This window comes from Macaca thibetana, chromosome 17 (genome assembly GCF_024542745.1).
Source record: "Macaca thibetana thibetana isolate TM-01 chromosome 17, ASM2454274v1, whole genome shotgun sequence".
NCBI classification, from domain to species: domain Eukaryota; kingdom Metazoa; phylum Chordata; class Mammalia; order Primates; family Cercopithecidae; genus Macaca; species Macaca thibetana.
In genome coordinates, this window is record NC_065594.1 from 57516851 (window position 1) to 57533781 (window position 16931).

Below are 16931 nucleotides of genomic sequence, written 5' to 3' on the forward strand. Positions count from 1 at the left end.
TGTCCAGTGGGAGTAAGGTCAGGGCTACAAGTACCCTGGTAGGACATCTGACAAACTGCTAGGAGTAAGTAGGTGGCTGCATTAGATTGCTAGGGTTACTTACAGCCAAAAGAAATGAGTGCCACAAACTGGGTGCTGCAAACTGCCACAAAGTGCCACTGGGTGGCTTAAACAACAGGAATTTATTGCCTCATAGTTTTAGAGGCCAGAAGTCCATAATCAAGGGTTCATCAGGGTTGGTTCCTTCTGAGGACTGTGAGGGCTCCCCTAACTTCTGGCGGTTTCCTGATAGTCATTGACATTGCCCAGTTGGTACAAGCATTGTTCTGATTGCTGCCTTCATCTTCACATGACCTTCTCCCTGTGTGCACGTCTGAGTCCAAATTTCCCTTTGTTATGAAGCAACTAATCATGTCTATCCTACTACAGTATGACCTCATCCTAACTGAACTAATTACATCTGCAATGACCCTATTTCTAAGCAAGGTCACATTCTGAGGAATTGTGGATTAGGACTTCAACATGTGAATTTTGGGGGCAGAGGGGACACAACTTAATCCTTAACAGTGACAGCAGGAGAGAACAGAGTCAGGCATCAGACAGGGGTTCCGATGTGGGCTCCTGGTGCCCAGCTGTCTCCAGGCTATGCAGAACCTGGAGAACTGGATGAGGTTATGTGTGGCAAGTTGTTCATAAATGTTAAGTGACAAATGAGTATTTTCTAATTTTTTTTGTTGTTGTTGAGAGTAATAGTTATAACTAAATGATAGATCAGGTGGAGGACACCTTATTCTACAATTTTCATGCTAGGAATGCCAGCACCAATTCAATGTAATAAATATTTAATAAACACTGCTGTGTGCCAGATATTATTCTAGGATCTTGGGATATATCAGTGAACAAAACATGGAACCTACACTCTGGTCTTTAAAGAAGCATGCTCTATAATCAATATCATCACTAACTCAGAAACAAAAACAGGTCTTCTATTTAGTTTACTTTTCAGGTATCCAAAGATGTTTTTATGTCTCAACTTCTAGAATATTTTAATGTTTCAATGGGATCAGTTTTTCTAATTCTGACTATTGGAAAAGAAAATTTTATTAAACTATGTGCTCATTTAATATTAGATTGGTTTATTTTATAAAATTTTCATCTACCGTGCAGACTTCTAATGTCTCTTTCATTTCCAAGTTATGGATATATTTAGAAATACATGTGTTTTGAAATAATTTGAGTGAGATCTATAAGGATGTAAATAAACTCTAGTTTGTCAATAGAAAGAGCTCGAGTTACTTTTTTTATACCTATCATTACATCTATCTATGTATCTATGTATCTATGTATTTATCTATCTATCTATCTATCTATCTATCTATCTATCTATCTATCTATCTATGTATCTATCTATCTATCCATCTATCCTATCTCTATCTGTTTGTCTATCTGTCTACCTATCTATAACTAAATCAAATTATATTTCTATAACATGTTGAGCAGTCACAACTTGGAGTCACATTCACCTACTGTTACAATGTTTTATTTTAGAACCTGCTCATCTACAGATGACTTCCAATTACATGAACTTCCATGTATGAATTACATTTGGAGTTTAAAACATTCTTTCCCCTCAGGCTGTTATTAGATACTTCCCTATGGGTGATACCTTTGATGTAAGGAGTTATCTAAGTGGGGAAAATGTTAACTAGGAGTTCTCCTAGTTATTATTTTTTCTGAGTATTGTTAAGATTCATCCATTTTTGTCTTGATAGAGAATAACTGGTACTTTTCTTAGATCTATTTATTACTTATTTTAAAAATAACTTCATATTTTGTCCTCAACTCATCATTCCAATTATTCATTATTCCAATATCATTATAAAAAGCAACTGGTTATATAACAGGGTAAAAACGTGGAAGGATTATTCATGAATTAACATCTCATGCTATCAATGCCTGTTGAGGTTGTGGATCTGTTTTCACAGAGCTGATGGGGCTTGGCTCTCTGCCCTCCCTCACGATTATGCATTGCTGGATGTGATTTACATGGGAGATGAAATGAGTTACAATGTTCCTATTTCTGATTCTTGGCTCAGATCCATAGCTCTGGAACTAAGGGAAAGAGGAGATTATTAGGCTAGGTTGATCAATTTGTATATCCATTCCTTTTTTAGAGTCACAGATTATTAATATAATGGCTAAACGAAAAGACTTCTCTTTGAGCATCAAAAATATGTCATGCCAAGCCTTCAGGGGAAGGAGAGAATAATAACAATATAGCAATGCCTTTGATTTCTGAAGTGCTTTTCTTTGGAAGAGCTGAAAGTACAGCTTCTGTTTCTCACCTTTAATGCCAGTGCATTCCCAGGGCTGAGAAACAGCCTTTTTAGTAAATGCTGAAAAATAGAAGCGATTATTAAATGATGAAAGGGAGTAAAGGCTTCACAAAGATATCTTTGTTCCCAGAGGAGCCCAAAGAAAATGAAAATAGGTCAAAAACAGATAAAAATGGGGGGCTATGATTGATAACACTAGCTAATAGCTCAATGTCAAACATTTCCCTTTATCTTTCACTAATACACTGGTGTTCATCTCTCCCCCTTTTCTCTCCCCTCCCATCTTCTCCAGAAGAATTTTCACTTAAGACTGACACGCTTACTTTTTCTGTTCTTAGTTTTGCAAGCTTTTTTTCACCACCTAATCTTTCCCTGAAATTTCATTTTCTCCCATACATCTTTTTCTGTGCAGCACAATTGAAAAGACCATCAAACTCCCCTGTCATCCAGGAATGAGTCCTTTTCCTGGAATTTCCTCCCTTGACCTCTCTGTAGCCCTTAACACCATGGGTTATCCCATCTCTCATTTGTTCCTTTCTTAATTTATACTATGGAAGAAATCAAGTTCAGATTAAAAACTTGTGTTATGTTGTGTTTTGATTAAAATCTATTACAAGCACAATGTAAACCACACCCAAAAGGCCTTAAACTTTTTTTTATCAACAGAAGAGCTCATAATATCATACCTTTGTTTAAATGTATATCTATGCCTATAACTATATTAGTCTATCTTTATAATTAATATATCTATTCCTATATCTACATCTATACCTATACTTACAGAGAGTTTTTTAAAATTATCATATTTTATAGCTAAAGAAAAAATGAAATTTTCTGAGAAGTGTCATTTTATGTATGGTATACATTAGTTATGCAATGAGAGAGTTCAGACCTGGGTGATCAAACAAAATTTTGGAGTTAAGACTTGAATATATTTGAAAGCCTCTTGTCCTATTTTTGTAAATGTTCAAGAGAGTAGCTGTAATTCATGACAGCAAGACATGGCATGTAAAATTTTTAACTTAAATAAAACCTTTGGCCCTTCTAGTTGATTTCCAAGTTTGCTTCTTGGTCATTGTGATTTCAACCATTGGGATATTGATGTTTTCTGTCTTCTTTCTTCTCTTGCTAAGAATGGAAATAACCAATACAGTGTTTTGAATTATCAAGATATGCCAAGCAGATTATCCTTTGAAGTCTTCTTATCAGAGCATGTTTTATTTTCATTTTAATCAAGACTGAATCAGAATTTTAGCTTTATAACTGTTGTTCCTTGTTACATTCCTCTGTCTCACTCCTATCTCTCTGATCAAAGTCCTGCTTCACTGGTTTCCCCATTTTCCATGTTCAAACCTCTTCCATCTTAAAAAATATAGCTCCTAAAAATTTGATAGCCTAATATTACAAACCTACTCTGCTGACACCCTTCCTCTCTTTCCATCTTAGCCAACGTTCTCAGAAGAGTTGATGCTGCTTTTCATCTCCATTTTCTGGTTCCTATCACCATTAGTTCATGGAAACAGCTTTCCCTAAGTCACTGATGACATTGTTCATATCAGTCTGTATGACCACGTCACCCTTCAAAGGGCACCACTGACTCTTTATGCCCTTATCAAATCTCTCTTGTTGTGTTTCGAGAACCAGCACACTCCCCCAACACACTCTTCTGGATTTTCTTTCTTTTTCGATTTCTCAGCCCTTCTTCCTTAGTCTCCTCTGCTTCCTCATCATTTTCTACCAAGCCATTAAATGTTGATGCTCCTAAAGGCTCCAAGTCCCTCTTCTCTTCTCCTCCTGTTCTGTGCTCTGCCTTTCAACAGCAGCATCCAGATCCAGGGTTTCAGTGGCCATTTGTGTGCTCTCCACTTCTTTGTTTATATCTGCTCCAGATCTCTTCTCTGAGTTGCCTTTGGGTAGCCCACTGCCCACTGTCTCAAAGACATGAGAAACTCAATGTGTTCAAAATGAAATCCATCCTTCTTCATCCTAACCCGGTCTCCTATCTCATTCTCCTGTAATGATAGTTTAATGGGAATAACGTTGACTCTCTAAATTACTTTGGGCACTATGGCCATTTTCACAATATTGAGACTTCCTATTCATGAACATGAAATGTTTTTCCATTTTTTTGTGTCCTGTCTGATTTCTTTGAGCAGTGGTTTGTAGTTCTCCTTGAAGAGGTCCTTCACTTCCCATGTTAGCTGTATTCCTAGGTATTTTATTCTCTTTATAGCAATTGTGAATGGGAGTTCATTCATGATTGGCTCTCTGCTTGCCTGTTGTTGGTGTATAGGAATGCTAGCGATTTTTGCACATTGATTTTGTATCCTGAGACTTTGTTGAAGTTGCTTATCAGCCTAAGAAGATTTTGGGCTGAGATGATGGGGTTTTCTAGATATAGGATCATGTCATCTGCAAACAAAAACAATTTGACTTCCTCTCTTTCTATTCGAATATGCTTTATTTGTTTCTCTTACCTGATTGCCCTGGTCAGAACTTCCAATACTCTCTTGAATAGAACTGGTGAGAAGGAGCATGGCCATGTGTATTAGTCTGTTCCAACACTGCTATGAAGAAATACCTGGCACTGGGTAATTCATAAAGGAAAGAGATTTAATTGACTCACAGTTCCACCTTGCTGGGGAGGCCTCAGGAAACTTATGACCATTGAGGAAGGCAAAGGAGAAGCAGGGGCCTTCTTCACAGGGTGGCAGGATGGAATGAAAGCAAGCAGGGGAAACCAGACACTTATAAAACCATCAAACCTCCTGAGAACTCACTCACTATCACTAGAACAGCATGGGGTAAACTGCCCCCATAATCCAATCACCTCCACCTGGTCCTGCCCTTGACTCAGGGGCCCATGGGTACTACAATTCGAGGTGAGATTTGGGTGCGGACACAGAGGCAAGCCATATCACCACGTTTTGATCTGATTTCCCTTCAGTATTTCACTTCTGACTTACCTCTGTCCTGTTCTCTCACTTCCACACTAAACCAGCTATAGTTTCCTTGATGTGTCCAAATGCCACTTGGATAAAGTCTTAGTAAAGACATGGGATGGTGGGAGTGGTAGCAATATATTGCAGAAGCCTACACCAAACTACGTAAAATGAAATATTGGAAATCCCTGTTCATAAATTCCTTGGCCATCCCTGTTATTGGGCATTTCTTGTTGGCTGGTATTTCTCTGCAGGCCTTCACCTGCTGCTGTTTTCCTCAACAGCCCCTTTCTTCCACCTTCGCTCCCCAGCCCCCAGTTCCTGTTAACTACTTACATTGGGGAGATTAGCTCCTTTCTTCCTGCGCTAGCCTATCCTTAGAGAATCTTATTGTCATAACCAAACACGATGACGTATTCACTTTTGAGAGGCATTCTATGCTACTTTTTAAAATTAAATTTTTCTTGTGTTATCATAAGTTGAATATTCAGCCACACCCACACTTAAAACATCAAAGCTATCATGGACCTCTTTGTGTTCCTTACTGTGTTTATTTAATCATCATTGCAGTGAGTTCCAAGGATTAGGGTGCTGATGGAGAAAAAAGATATGACCATGAGATGGCAGAGGCATACCACAAGCCTAATTTGGCTGGTGCTTTCACAGGCTTTGCTTCTGAGGGAGTCACTCGCCACATGAGAACCTCCAAAGACAACTGCAAAGAGACCATCACCCAGCAAGGGAGGAGGGTGAAGGGACTCCAGGGAGAGGAGGGATCAGAGAAAGGGCTTTCATGTCTAGGTGATGTCACTCAGCATCATGATGGGAGTCCCAGAGCAGAGAACTCTGAAAAGTGGCAGCAGCTTTATAGCCCCAAAAGTTGGAGCGTATGAATGTACAAATAACCATACCATAAGATCAACTGTGAGGGCATGAGAAGAACATCAGTCTTCTCTGGGAAATCTGATGTTGTAGGAAGAGCTTCTAGCAGGGAACTCAGAGATCAGGTCCCCATAGGGGTGTGGGATTTGGGGGAAGGAGAGAGATTACACAATGCTAGGTTTTCAAGCCCAGGGTGATTTTAAGCGTAGTAATGCCACTAATCAATGTGGGAAGAAATAGGAGCAGAATAGGGAGTACACAATTGGTCTTAAGCAGCTGACACTGTGCTTTGTGTTGAGCAGGTAGAGTCTGGGACACTGGCGGGATATATTTGTATCAGTGATTCCCAAGCAAAGATAAACACCTAGAGGGGAAGAAGGAGTGTGCTCAGGTAAAAGGCAGTTTCTGAAGATCCAATTTGGGGTTGAACCCAAGGATTTAAAAATGTAGTATCTTTATAGAGTAAAGACACCTGTTGAGAAAATATTAAATGAGAAGAAAATGGAAGTGGAACTTTAATGTGTGTCTATACATCAGGTGTGGTGGGGGACTAAGGTTGCATGGTAAAGGTAAGGTGTAATGAGAGGTAGATAGGGTGAAGGCAGTGTGGGTCAATGGATTCTACCATCTCAAACCAAGCCATCCTTCAAAAAGTCTGGCATGAATTTTACTTCCTCTCCAAAGCTTTCACACCCTAAGGTGTGACTTTTGTCATCTGGACTCAGAAGGCTTATTATCTTCGATTCTCATTTAGCAATTAACTGTGCATTACTTTGACACATCGCTTACTATTGCAGTGTACTCATCAACTAAATGGCATCATCTTATAACTCTTTGAATCATCAAGTAAATTTATCCATAGTAGTTTGTCAATAAGTACATACTGACTGATTGATTATTTTAATATTTCTTCGTATCTACTAGACAATGAATTTCCCTCAACCTGTTATCTTATTTGTCTTTTTGTAGTTGTGCTGTATTCTATGTGCTAAGTAACACCTCTCTCTCTCCCTCTCTCTGTTTCTCCCTGTCTCTGTCTCTTTCTCTTTCCAAAACAATTGTCGAGCTCTGGCTATGTGCTAAAAAACCACTTTGCTAGATGCCAGGAGTACAAAAAGGAGTACAGAGAGAAAACACAACTTCTAGCAGGGAGTCATTTTGAGCCAGGATTGTTAAACATGAAGGCTGGCCCTCACCAAGGGAGGGTCCTTGGGAGTATGATAAACACAAAGGTCAAGGTAGCCACAAAATATGTGGAGTGTGGAGAGGGAGGCAGTAGACATTGTATCTGGAGTAGAGTAGGCTCAAAAGAGGCAATGCCAGAGGTAAGCCTTAAAGAATGAGCAAGAGTAAGCCAGATGCAAGGGGGAGGTATGGATAGAGGCATTTCAGGCAGAAAGGAGAGGAGGAGCGAAGTTCCAGTGCCAGAGAATACGGGGTATATGGGCATGTCTATGTGAGTGTATTTGTAAGCGTAGAACGATGGGCTTCCCATCCATGGAACATTCTCTGCATTTATCCTTTATCAATTATGTTTAGGGATAGCAGGAAATCCAGTAATTCCAAATCTGATGTTATGTGGGAAAATGTCTTTTAATGTAAGACCCTATGCGCAGATATCCACTCATAATTCGTGGTGAGCCTAAGTACCTTTTTAGAATATCATGTTTCTGTTTTAAGAGTTAATGTTGTGCTGTTATGTAATTTGAGCTCTGACCATATGCCGTAGATTTGGAATATGTACAAAAGAAAGTGCAAGTGTCATCAATGTAGAAAATTACTAGAAAGTCAGAGCCATGTTCCCCTCTTCCCACTTCTTTTGTTTTATGATATGCCTGAAAGCCTGAGGCAAAGCAGTGTGTCAGCAAACACTTGGGGATGTCTTCATTTTTCAAGTTCTTAAACACTTTCTTGTCTCTGAGACTTTTAAAAGAGTGGTAACATTTGCCGGACGTGAGCCAATGGAGGGAATAATAAGAGCCATCTGGAGAAATATTCAGGTTCATCACAAGGAACTAGAGAAATAACAGTTCTGGAAAGTCGAATTTCTTTCTGATTTCAGAACCTACCATTAAATTTTTGTATTCTGTTTATGATAAATTCAAATGATTCTGACTGTGTATTTAGGTGACTTGGAGATTCAGTGGTTAAACAGCATGTAAAGCTCATTTAAGAACCTCACGGAAGCCAAACTAAAGTACTTGCTTAACAGACAGTATGAATATTTATGAATGTTATTCATTATTCTCATTTAGGAACAATAATGAAGCCACCACTAGAAATGAATATGCTTTTTTTTTTCTGGAATCATTTTTAAAGATAGAAAAGGAAATAATATTTGATAAAATTAAAGTAGAAGCGCATCTAGGAAAATTACCATATAAATATTTTCTACATAATTTCTCATCCTTATTTGTTTCGACCTCTTCTCCTTCAGTGGTTATTTCACTTCCTGTTAGCTGATTGGTAGATTTGGAGGAGGAAAAAAATATCCTGATTGAGAAGTGAGTTGCCATGGCAACCTTGCACTACAGTTATATTTTTCTGTCTGTAACTATAAATGGTAAAATGTAACCTTTCTAATTATGCTGCAACATTTTTAACTCTATTGGTACCAAATCCTCTACAAAGTTTGATGTCATGCTAAATAAAAGCAATACATCCATCTCATTTTTATATCAACAAAAAATCTTTATATTAACTGGAATCTCTTTTGTAGAAATTAAGATTCTATGACACACAATAAAATATCAAAATACAGAATTTAAAAATCTTACCTGAATGCCTAGATTGCTCATTCTAAACATTCAAAGTAATTAAAATATTAGCCTGAGTTTAAGTTTATTATGTTCAAATGTGTAGTTTGAACAGAACAAGGAGAAACCTAATTCAGAATCTGTAAATGAAGGTCTTAACATTTATCATGAATTATATTTTCTTCAGTCCTAGGGGAACAACTTAGACAGTCCCTGATTTCCTAACACTAGTTTGAAGTAACTCATACCTTCAAACAACAAGTACAAAGCATCCCTGCTTTGCCCAACCCAGATTCCCACCTCCCCTCCCTCTCTTGGAACCCCTGTTGCCTCTGCCCCTGGCAGAGGAGCTCCTGGAAATATGAGAAAGCAGGGAAGCTCCAGGTTCAAAAGTAGGATAGAGAAAGAAGCTGTGAGAATCAGGATACCTAGGGTCAAGCACTCTGTCAAAAACGTCACCTTGCTCCGATCATAAAAAACAAATAATTTGATTTTTTTTAAAAAATTATTTCACCATTTAGTAGTATTGCTGAAAGTTCTATCGACTAGAGATTGTAAATTTCACCTCAATTAGAAGCATGACAGGTTAAAGGGGCTATCTCTGGTCATTCAAATCTTAGTGTCAATTATATAAATCAGGTTTCTTTCCTGCTAAAACTGGGCAGGATTAGAGCATCCTAAGGGAATGGAGGCTTGCATTGTGTGGAGGGGAGTGGAAGATGGCTTTGGAGGAAGAAGACTGGGAGGCAGGGAGGCCTGACTATGAAGTATAGGTGATGGGGACATGCTGTGGCATAGGGTTTGGGAGAGGACAATGGGAGTGGGGGATGGGGGTGAAAGGACCAGCATTTTGCTTGGGACTGTCTTCATACTTGGCAGCCCGTCTTTGTCCTCTCATCTCTCCGTCTCCTCTCTTAGCTGTATGCAGAATGTCATATAAATGGAATCACCCATGACATACACCCTTTTCATATGTTTGCATGTGTGTGTTTGTCATCTGTGTATCTTCCTTGGTGAAGTATCTGTTAAATTTTTTCTTTTTTTTGAAACGGAGTCTCACTCTGTTGCCCAGGCTGGAGTGCAGTGGTGTGATCTCAGCTCACTGCAACCTCCGTCTCCTGGGTTCAAGTGATTCTCATGCCTCAGCCTCCTGAGTAGCTGGGACTACAGGTGTGTGCCACCATGCCTGGCTGATTTTTTGTATTTTTAGTAGAGACGGTGTTTCACCATGTAGGCCAGGCTGGTCTTGAACTCCTGACCTCAGATGATCCTCCTGCCTCAGCCTCCCAAAGTGCTGGGATTACAGGCGTGAACCACACTGCCCAGCCCAAGTATCTTAAATCTTTTGCTGATTTTATTTCTGCTGATTTGTTTACTTATTGTTGAGTTTTGAAATTTTAAAAAAATACATTGTGCTTGGAAGTCCTTTTTCAGGTATGTGAATAGCAAATATTTTTTTCCAGTGTGTGACTTGTTTTTCAATTCTCTTAACGATGCACTTTTCAAAGCCAACATGTTTTTCTAATTTAATGAAATCCAATTTATCAAGTTTTGTTAAATAAATTGTTTTTGGTATTATGTTTAAGAACTCTTTGCCTAACGATCACAAAAATTTCTTCTGTTTTCTTCTAAAAGTTTGTAGTTATGTGTTTGACATATAGATGTGTGATCCATTTTGAGTAGACTCCTTTTTAATGTGAACTTTTTTTTTAGTTCACTTGGTAATAGTTGGAATATTTTTATGTCTTTGAGAAAACATCTAAGGACAAAAAGCTGCTATGACTTATCAATACTTGAATTTGTGTATCTTTGTATCTACTGACCAATAAAAGTTGACTCATGTTCTTATAGAGCCAACTTACATTTAAATTTTATTAACCACAACAGCATCTACATACATTTGAAAAGCACAGTACATGAACGTCAAGGTACTTGTGGAGTTGAGGATTCCTTGCAATAGCGCCACCCTCCCTCAGTCATGTAGTGGTTTACCATCCACAGATCTGGGCCAATCTCTTCCTTTTATAGGCAAATAAGCAGAGTTTCGGAGGGAATCAGAGCTTTTTCCAGAGTCAAAGAGAAAGTTGGTGGTAAAGCTAGTCTAGAATCTAGAATCTAGAATCTAGGTCTCTAGAATTCTAGTCCGGTGCATGCTCCATTACTAGGTTACGGTTTACTGACTGGCCACTAGAAAGCGAGGCATCATTACAGTAACCACTCTTTTGAACATGTGCCTTGCATTCTCCAAGCTCTTCGAAGGCATGGACTACATGTTTTCTAGTCTTTGACTGGCTAATTACATCTCATATACTGTTATGTGTCCTAACATTATAACTTGGGCAATTGTGGAGTAAGTGCTTTTTGAGCAAACGGCTCCTTCCTTGGGCAAAGAAATATTTCAGATCAATCAATTTTTAATAGATTTGCAGTGAAAATACCTGGAAGAGAATTGGTTGTCTACAGTATGATATAGAGAAAAAAACAAGGATTTAACATCAGAAAGACCAGTTTGAAACCCTGGCTAAGCACAATGAAAAGGGAAAACAAAATTCACAGGTAAATATTAGAGACAATGATTCTTTGTTCAACCTAGATTTGCGCTGCAGTAATAGACATGTTCACACAGCCAGACTAGAACAAAAGTCACAGAGCCAAGCATGTTATGCAAAAAAGCCATGAGGAAAGATGTGATCTTTGCAGCAGCATATGGAAATGAAATAATATAGACAGCTTTCTTTACAGTGTTATTTCTTTTAGCTTTGGCCTTTGAGCTACAGTCTGCAAGTGTTCACATATTTCTCATGAAATCCACCTTTTATATTCCTGAAAGCTCATCATGATAGCCACTAGTGTGGTGGCATAAATCCTGCAGGAGCCTTGAGGTGTCTGGGAATGGGCGAAGGGGAGAGCCAGGGTCAACTTACCCGAGCTTAAACATCGCATCTCAAAGCAGAATTCAATGAGGATCATTCCAATGAATGTCTCTTGTTTCCTTCTCTTCAAAATATTCTGGCCACAGCTTCCTGCCTCACTCTTGCATTTTAATCCCCCTGCTTGGCATCACATCATGCTCCTGGCACGACATGAATGACTCTTCTCATTGCCCGCCCCACCCCAGGGCTTGAGTTCTGTCATCTGTGGCTGTCATTGCAGTGATGCAAATGAAAGCTCCTTTGAGGTAAATGGAAGTCAACATGGCATCGCCTGGCTCCTGGCCCAGCAGGGGTGTAAATGCATCACCCTCGGAAATAAACACACTCCTCCGCTTTTCTTGGCCTTCATAACCGCACATCCATCTTTCTCTTTCCTGTGTATTCTCCAGACCATCTCAGATCTATTTCTACTCACCTTTACTGCCCTGATCCATGCAATGCATATTTACCCACCTCTTTGAGGCCCTAGACATTTTAAAATGGAAGAAATTGAGTATGTCATTAACATGACTCTAACATAAGTAAAGTTTGGCACCATCCCATTTCTACTTTTTGTAATCCTCCTTTCCACCTTGTTACCTCTTTCCTGCCTGTCCCCAGACATCTAGTGTTCTGTACAGCCTCATTATTACCCAGGACTGACCGTCTCCTTCCCTCTTTCCTCTGCCTCTGGAAGGAAAGCATGTAACCAATGAATCCACATAGATATACTAAAGACTCTAAAGACTAAAGATCACTTGATACATACACCCAACACAGGCATATTCTCTGAGAAAAGAAGATGGTAGCAATACAAACAAAATACTGTGGAATCTGCCACTAAGCCAGGATGGGAAGACTATTTCCATGTAAATTGCTCTTCCAGAAATATCACACAGCACAATGACTCAGCCAAGTACCTGGCACCTAGTAGGTGTTCTGTAATGGGATTGACAGTGGATTTCTCCTATGAGGAAGCTAAGCTTGCACAGATTTTGAAAGTTGCAAATCCCTCTTTGGTACCTATTTCCTTCCTGCCGAAGAAATACAGCCAATCACTTCCTCCTTCATTCTTATGTCATACACAATCCTAGTACTTGGGATATAGCTGTCCTTTTAGGAACTTTCAGTCCAGTGTGGGAACAGAATATCATGTGTAATCCAGAATAGCGTGGTATGTGCTGTAAATAGGGTTGTTATGGGGGAATGTAGGGATGTACGCAGCATGGCTTTGGATATCCCTGGAGATAGTTACTCCTAAGCCAAAGTCTGAAGGGCAAGGAGAGAATCAGGGGAAGGGAAGAGGGAGGTGCTCCACAGCGGGGACAGAATATAGTGGGGTGTGTTAGTAAGGGTAAGAGTTTGTCACATCTGCAGCTCTGGGGTCGTGTGGGGTAAAAACCACAACCACTACAGCAAAAGACACTTACTATTTCCTGTGTGGAAGCCAAGCATGCACACCCTCTTCTGGCTTCAATGTCACCTTCAACATGAGAGCCAAGAGACCCACCATGCTTGGTGCTCCACTGTCCATCACCCACAGCCTCGTTACCGCTCTGCTGAGAGGTCTTAGGACTCATTTCATCATGTCCTCCATCCCTATGTCCATAGTCCCTCATTGAAACCCCAGTCAGGTCATTTCTTATCACCTGGACCATCTCCACAGAGCTCTGTACCTCCCTGAACCTGACCCAACCTAATATCACACTGAGCTCTCAGACCCTTCCACTCCACCTTGCTGAGCATGTCATTTGTCATTGCCAAAATCCTCCACTCTTCAGCCTCCCCTCTGAATGATCTCCCACCTTTTTGTTGTGCTCTTCCAGAGGACCCTGCTTCCACAGCCTCTCTCTCAGCAAGGGCTGTTTTCCCTCTGAACTGACCTATCACAGGGTCTGGAGGAAGGGAGGGGTCTGGTTTCTTCTCATCACCACCTCCTGTTAATTTTAACTCCCGCCTCCCTGAAACTCTCCATCTCCTTTGAAGTCATGCCCTTGTGAGCTTCTCTTCTTCGCTGGAGTCATCTGAAGGTCTCTGAGACCCTCATGCTCATTCTTTGAATACTTGAGCACCAGGTTCACCATCTTTCCCAAACCCTCCTCTTGTCACAATGCTTGGCAATTTCAAAATCCATGCAGAGCATCCTTCCCCTCCCCGATCTCTCACTTTTGTGACCTTCTTCCCAATGATCTTGTCCTTCCCACTACTGCAGCCATTGATAGATCTTGCCCTGTAAATAACCACACACCCTACAAAATTACAAGACTTCTACTTCAAAGCTTTCCCTCTCTGGCTCCTGCTTTCTATCTGTCCAGCTCACTCTCTTCAGTCCTTTGATTCCAGGAATTCCTCAGCCCCACCACAATCACCAGTCCATTAATTCTACCAGTTTTTTCACAGTCCCAACCACTCATATTCTCATTTCCCTCTATGCCCATCTCAAACTCCACAGCCCCCATTGTAACCCTTCCTTGCAGACCCCTTCCACTCCCTTGCCATCATTCTCTTTGTTGCATTCACTTGGCTGAATTGTAAATGTGGCTAATGGTAAATCCAACTCTCAGTCTATTCTGTTCCTCCTCCCCAACTAGTTGAATATGGCAAGAGGAAACAATGCCAAAAACGTGATTTGTAACCCCTTCCTTGCAGACCCCTTCCACTCCCTTGCCATCATTCTCTTTGTTGCACTCACTTGGCTGAATTGTAAATGTGGCTAATGGTAAATCCAACTCTCAGTCGATTCTGTTCCTCTTCCCCAACTAGTTGAATATGGCAAGAGGAAACAATGCCAAATAACGTGATTTGTAACCCCTTCCTTGCAGACCCCTTCCACTCCCTTGCCATCATTCTCTTTGTTGCACTCACTTGGCTGAATTGTAAACGTGGCTAATGGTAAATCCAACTCTCAGTCTATTCTGTTCTTCCTCCCCAACCAGTTGAATATGGCAAGAGGAAACAATGTCAAATAATGTGATTTTAAGCCCATGAGTACTAACCTCAGCTGAGCGATTGGTATGGCCCAAGGATCCTTCAAGAGACAGCACAGCATGTGGAGAGTTTATGCAGCCAGACTTTCCAGTTTAGATTCCGAGCTCTGCCCCTTATGAGCTGCATCATCATGAGATATTTATCTTTATGTTCTGTGCTTCAGTGTTTTAATCTGTAAAATGGGAAGAAGAATAATACTTATGTCTGGGATTGCAGTGAGGATTACATTAGTTAATATACGTAAAGTGCTTAGAAAAGTTTCTGGCACATAATGACCCTATATAATGGTACATCATCATCATCATCATCGTCATCATCTTATTACATTTCCTGGGTCCACTTACTCTTCTGCTTGCCTAGAAAACCATTTCACACATTTTCTACCCCTCTTTCTTTCTCACACAGCCCTAACCCCTACTCAACCTCCTCACTTTGAATCAATGATCTTGATTACTATTTTACTGAGAAAATAGAAGTAAACAAAAGAGAACCTTCTCCACTCTGAGTCAATGAACATACCCCAGCTATACCCAGCTAGTTCTTTCCCTCTTGCTGCTATGAATGAGCCCTCTGTACTTCCATCTAAGATCGGCCCCTCCACTGTGCCTTAGGTCCCATCAATTCTCAAAGTCATCTGTCTAGTAATTTCCCCTCACTCTCCTGCATCAGTGATTCACTGGATCATTCCCATCATCCTATCTACATGCTGTAGTAACCTTCCTCAATCCATCAACCTCGAAGTAGCTACCTATTTCTCTCTTTCTTCTTTACTGCCAAACTGCCTCAATGCCTCTATCTCCTTGCTTCCCATTTTTCCCTAGATCCACTTGTATAATGGTTTGTTTGTTTTGTTTTTGTTTTTCCCCTCCCCCGCCACCATCGTTCCATCAAAACTGCTCTTATCAGGGTTACCAAAGACCACTCTGTTGGCCAAAGCAGGGTAACTTCCCAGTCCTTGTTTTTATTTGATTAACAGCAGCATTTGAAATGGCCAATTACTCTTTCCTTGAAACTTTTCTCTCTTGGCTTCTGGGATACCACGCCCTCCTATTACTCTTGTTTCCTTCTTGGCCACTCCTTCTGATTCTTTTGCTGTTTTCATCTCATATTCTTGACTTCTAAATATTGCAGGGCCTGAAGGTCCAACCCCTGGCCGTCTTTTTGTCTCTACTTACTCTGACTTCCTTAGTGATCTCTGCCAGTTTAAAACATAATAGCATCTCTAAGCTAATGATGGCTGTATTTATATGCTTTTTCTCCAGATAGCCTCACGGCTTACTCTATTTCTTCCTACAGGTCTTGGTTCAAATTTCACCTGACAGAGAGGCCTTCCCAGTCCATTCTAAATAAAATAGTCTTCCCACCCCATCAGTCTATATCTCCTTATTCTGTATTATTATTATTATTTGCACAGCACTTTTCTTTTTCTGACATATATTTATTTGTATATTGAAAGCCTTTGAGAATGAGGACATTATCCAGCTCACAGAGAGCCTTGCACATAGAAAGCTACCAATAAATGTTTGTTGAATAAAAGCACAATTTCATTCAGTCCTGACAATACCCCAACAATCCTATTAGAAGGATTATTACAGATGAAGAAACAGAATCAAGTTAACTCATTACCACACAGCTGGCAATTCAGGCAGCCTGACTGCTACCCACATGCTTACCTACCTTGCTACGGAAGCCAGAAGGGTACACAGGATCAGAGGGTTCTTTCACTAGGTACAGAGTTTATGTTGAGGGCAAATAGAGAACTGCTGGGGTGGTAGTGGTGGGGAACACATGGGAGTGACATACCCTAGTAAGGTGCTGACTCCATCCAAAATGTGCACATAATTGCCCATCTCCAGTTCCTACGTCATTAAGTCCTGCCAACTCAGAGACTGCCGTGGTGCTTCATTGGAAAGTCTAGGCTGACAGTAGATTATATGTATGCTTTGTCAGCATCAAACTGGCCTGTGCTGACAATATTTAAGTCAGATTTAGTTAAGAGCTTCAAATCAATGCTACCTTGAGGTCTCTGAAATTAAAGCCTTTTCTTGCTGTTTCCATAGCAGCCTGATAGTTGACATAATCCCCAAAGAAGCTTATGTTAATACCCAAGGACCA

At 40.2% G+C, this 16931-nt stretch overlaps 2 protein-coding genes across 16 annotated transcripts in view; one reads left to right on the forward strand and one right to left on the reverse strand.

Annotated features, from left to right (window-relative positions):
- The window catches only part of MYCBP2 (MYC binding protein 2), a 1055480-nt gene that overhangs the window by 534993 nt on the left and 503556 nt on the right, over positions 1–16931 (reverse strand). The gene's annotated exons all lie outside the window — the stretch shown is intronic.
- SCEL (sciellin) overlaps positions 1–16931 on the forward strand; it is a 110415-nt gene that overhangs the window by 35346 nt on the left and 58138 nt on the right. The window lies entirely within an intron of this gene.